Source organism: Belonocnema kinseyi, chromosome 8 (assembly GCF_010883055.1).
Source record: "Belonocnema kinseyi isolate 2016_QV_RU_SX_M_011 chromosome 8, B_treatae_v1, whole genome shotgun sequence".
NCBI lineage: Eukaryota > Metazoa > Arthropoda > Insecta > Hymenoptera > Cynipidae > Belonocnema > Belonocnema kinseyi.
In genome coordinates this window covers 41,505,599-41,505,968 of record NC_046664.1, presented here as the reverse complement: position 1 = coordinate 41,505,968, position 370 = coordinate 41,505,599, and positions in this window count along the sequence as shown.

Sequence of the window (370 nt, the reverse complement as noted above, 5' to 3'; positions counted from 1 at the left end):
ACGGGTGGAATAAATGTCTAAACTTTGAGAATCCATGGTTCAAAGATCGATTTTTCGTTTTAGTATTTTCAAAATGACGTCTTAATGGCAAAATTTTTGTGAAGACATTCATGAATTTTTTTACAATAAAAGATGCGCTTTTCGGAAAAATCATCAAGAATAAAAAGTTCTTGTAATCAGCCAAGGTCATCCTGGGAATTTTCGAGTACACCCAGCAAAAAAAAATGCCAAAGCGTAAAGCCTTTAAAATTGCAACAAACTCCGAATCGGAATGGGATTCCCATGAAAGTGATGAACGTATCATCATACCTAATCCAGATAACTCTGGCTCTGATGGAGATGATTCATCAGATGACGAGAATTCGGGATC